Source organism: Galeopterus variegatus, unplaced genomic scaffold (assembly GCF_000696425.1).
Source record: "Galeopterus variegatus unplaced genomic scaffold, G_variegatus-3.0.2 Scaffold5133, whole genome shotgun sequence".
NCBI classification, from domain to species: domain Eukaryota; kingdom Metazoa; phylum Chordata; class Mammalia; order Dermoptera; family Cynocephalidae; genus Galeopterus; species Galeopterus variegatus.
In genome coordinates this window covers 2,823-7,030 of record NW_007731244.1, presented here as the reverse complement: position 1 = coordinate 7,030, position 4,208 = coordinate 2,823, and positions in this window count along the sequence as shown.

The window sequence follows — 4,208 nt, the reverse complement described above, 5'->3', positions numbered from 1 at the left end:
GGACCGGGACCGGCAACGGGATCGCAACCCTCGGCGCTGCGCCCGCACCTCGCTCAGCCAGTGAGCGGGAACCGGTCTGTATGTGGGATTGGAACCCTCGGCAGGAGCGCCGCCGTGCTCCCAAGCGGCGCACTGTAGCAGTGCGCCACCGGGCCAGCCCCAACAATGTAGTAAATCTTTACTTACATGGAAAGATGTCTACTACATCTCATGTTATTCTTTCTTTTAGACCTGAGTTTTGTTTGTTCACTCAGTTCTCTTTCCTTCTTTCCTTCCTTCCTTTGAGGAAATAGGAAATTTCCTATTTCCTTTCTAATTATTCCTCTCCTGTCCCCTAAAAAACGGTAAAAAAAAAAAAAAAGAAAACCTTTCGTTTTTTATTAATCCACAAAATGTTCTGGTTCCTTGTCAAAAACTCATCAGTAATGGGATCTTAAACCATGGCCCAGAAGTCAAATCCCATTTTGTTCTTTGATACCATCTGATTAGCCAACTGTTCTATTCCTGTTTACTTCTTTCTCTTCTAAGAGGCCCCACCTTCAGCCGGAAGAAATCATGAAAAGAAACACCACCTGTGCCTCTAAGTCCTTCAGTTTTCTAGCTTAGACCTCCCATTTACAGTTCTTCCTTCACAACACAATAGTCTAACCTGACTATTCTTCATTTCCAACTTCTACCAAGACATTTCCACTTCAAATCATGCCTTCACCTTCAATAATCCCAAACCACATTAATAGTTTAGATCTCCCAAATAGATTTTCCTTCCCTAACTTCCTCATTGATGTCTGTGATACCACCATTTTTCCTGTTCCCCAAAATAGAAATCAAGGAATACTCTAAAATATCCTTTCTGCCATCACTTCAATTTGATCATCAATTTTGCCATTTTTGTCTTTGAAATATTTCTCAGATTTTCCCTTTCTTCTCCAATTTCATTTCACCTTTATGATTCTGGATCAGGTTATTGTGAATTCCTATCTAGAATATTGCAACAGCATCCTCACTAGTCCCCTTGAATCCCAGTCCTTCTGTAAAATCCATCTATATTATCACATGTCCCATTAACTGTCTTAAAAAGTTTCAAAACAAAACAAAAACTTCCCTCAAGCTTTCCCCATTCAAGAACCTACAGTGATTTTCTACTGACTACCTTATCAAATCTTAACTCCTCTGCCTGGCTCTCAAAACCCTGCCTAATCTCGTCCCTATCAATACTTAGCTCCTTAACACTCATACTTTGATTTGAGCAACTGGTCCAGTGTCCTCCCTGTCTTCACCACCTATGTGTACATATCATTTCCCTAAGCCTTTATTCTCACTAGTTTCCCCTCTCCAACTTTCTAAACACTGTTCATCTTTTTTTTAATTTTAATTTTTTTCATTGTACATGTTTATGAAGTACAGATTGTTTCAATACATGCATAAATTGTATAATTATCTAATCAGTATAGTTAGCATTTCTATCACTTAAACATTTATCAGTTATTTGTGGTTATAACACTCAAGATCTCTTTTCTGGCTATCTTGAAATATACAATACAATATTATTAGCTATTGTCACCCTAGGGCACTAGAACTTATTCTATCTAACTGTAACTTTGTAACTTTGTACCAGTCTACCAACATTTCCCTCCCCTCTCCCTTTCCCTACCTCTGGTAATTACTATTCTACTCTATTTTTTTTTCCTCTTTTTATTTTTCTTAATTGACCCATAATGATTGTACATATTTATGGAGTACGGTATGATAATTGGGTACATTCATACTGTGTGCAAGGATCATATCAGGGTACTTAGTATATCCATCACCTCAAACGTAACATTCAACACCATCCTGACTAGCTATTCAAAGGTACACAGTGCTTTGTTGTTAACTGTAGTCTCCCCGTATTACTATAGAACCCTAGATTCCATTCTTCTGATCTAATATTTTGTATTTGGTAACCACCCTTTCCTCATCCCCCTCCTCACCTTCCCCCACCATTCTTTAGTAACCACTATTCTGCTTTCTACTTCTATGAGATAAAATTTTTTAACTTCCACATATGAGTGAGAATTTTTGGTATTTCTCTCTCTGTGCCTGGCTTATTTCATTAACATAATTTTCTCAAAGCTCATCCATGTTGCTGCAAATGGCAGAGTTTCATTACATTTTATTGGTGAGTATTCCATTGTGAATATATACCATATTTTCTTTACCCAGTCATTCATGGAAAGACATTTAGGTTGGTTCCAAATCTGGGCTATTATAGAGTAACGACAAACATGGGAGTGCAGGTGTCCCTTCAACTTCACAGTATTTATTCCTTTGAATATACCCACTTGTGGGATTGCTGGATCATATGGTACTTCTATCTGTGTGAGAAATCTCCATACTGTTTTCAATAGTGGCTGTATGAATTTATATTACCACCAATAACGTATAAGAGTTCCCCTTTCTCTACATCCTCACCAGCATTTGTATGTTGTCTTTTTTATAATAGCCATTCTAACTGGGGTGAGATGATATCTCGATGTGGTTTTGATTTGCATTTCTCTGATGATTAGCAAAATGCTCTGATGTTGAGCATTTTTTCATATGCCTGTTGGCTATTTGTATGTTCCCTTTCAAAAAAAATGTCTATTCAGTTCCTTTGCCCATTTTTTAATCGGATTATTTACTTTTTTACTATTGAATTGTTTGAGTTCCTTGATATTAATCCCTTGTCAGATGCATAGTTTCCAAATATTTTCTCTCATTCTTCAGGTTATCTTTTTGTTCTGTTGATTGTTTCCTTTGCTGTACAGAAGCTTTTTAGTTTGATGTAATCCCATTTGTTAATTTTTGCTTTTGTTCTCCATGCTTCTGAGTATTATTCATAAAGTCCTTGCCCAGACCTATGTCCTGAAGTGTTTCCCCTTTGTTTTCTTCCAGAAGTTTTAAGGTTTGGGGTCTTATATTTAAGTCTTTAATCCATTTTGAGTTGATTTTGGTATGTGGTGAGAGAGAGAGATCTAGTCTCATTCTTCTGCATATGGATCTCCAATTATCCCAGCAACATTTATTGAAGAGACTGTCCTTTCCCAGATGTATGTTCTTGGCTCCCTGTCAAAATCAGTTGGCTGTAGATATGTGGATTTATTCTGAATCTCTATTCTGTTCCATTGATCTATGTGTCCATTGGTCTATTGTGCCACTAACTCTATTGTGCCAATACCATGCTGTTTTGATTACTATCTCTTTGTAGTATATTTTGAAGTCAGGGAGTGTGATACCCCCTCGCTTTGGGCTTTTTTGCTTGGGACCACTTTGGCTATTTGGGGTCTCTTGTTCCATATAAATTTTTGAACTGTTTTTTCTATTTCTGTGAAGTATGTCATAGGTAGTTTGATGGGGATTACATTGGATCTGTAGATCGCTTTAGGTAGTATGGTCATTTTAACAATACTGATTCTTCCATTCCATGAGCATGGGATGTCTTTCCATTTTTTGTGTCTTCTTTAATTTCTTTGGTCAGTGTTTTATAATTTCTTGTACAGCTCTTTAACCTCCTTGGTTAAATTTATTCCAAGGTATTTTGTTGCTGTTGCTATTGTAAATGGGATAGCTTTCTTGATTTCTTTTTCTGCTAGTTCATTGTTGGTGTATAGAAATGCTACTGATTTTTGTATGTTGATTTTGTATCCTACAACTTATTTATCAGGTATAGGAGATTTTTGGTAGAGACTTTAGGTTTATTTTGACATAAAATCATGTCATATGCAAACAGGGACAACTTGGTTTCCTCCTTTCCAATTTGGATGCCCTTTACTTCCTTCTCTTGCCTAATTGCTCTGGCTAGGACTTGCAGTACTATTTGAATAGAAGTGGCAAGAGTGGACATCCTTGTCTTGTTCCAGTTCCTGGTGGGACAGCTTTCAGCTTTTCCCCATTCAGTGTGATGTTAGCTATGGGTTTGTTACATATAGCCTTTATTGTATTAAGATTCTTTCCTTCTATAACTAATTTATTGAGAGTCTTTATCATGAAGCAGTGTTGACTTTATCAAATGCTTTTTCTGGGCCGGCCTGGTGGCGCACTGCTACAGTGCGCCACTTGGGAGCACGGTGGCGCTCCCGCTGAGGGTTCGGATCCCACATACAGACCGGTTCCCGCTCACTGGCTGAGCGAGGTGTGGGAGCAACGCTGAGGGTTGCGATCCCGTTGCCGGTCCCGGTCCGGTACGGGCG